We start from the raw sequence: 219 nt of genomic DNA, 5'->3' as shown, positions 1-219 counted from the left end.
GACCCAAAGATCCCTCGCGCATCCACCCCCCGGCAACCTGGCGAGCGGAGGACCCCGCGACCTCGCCGCACCACCCCTACCGACCGGGACACCTTGGCCTCGCCCCCTCGTGGCGCCCCGCCCACTTCGGCGTGCCTCACGCTGGTGCGTCCTCCGCCGGGTCGCGGCCCCGCCCCCTCCGCGCCGCCCCGCCCCGCCCCGCCCCTACGCGGCTGCTCG

This window comes from Leopardus geoffroyi, chromosome A1 (genome assembly GCF_018350155.1).
Source record: "Leopardus geoffroyi isolate Oge1 chromosome A1, O.geoffroyi_Oge1_pat1.0, whole genome shotgun sequence".
Lineage (NCBI taxonomy): Eukaryota > Metazoa > Chordata > Mammalia > Carnivora > Felidae > Leopardus > Leopardus geoffroyi.
Note: the sequence above shows the minus strand (reverse complement) of the source record.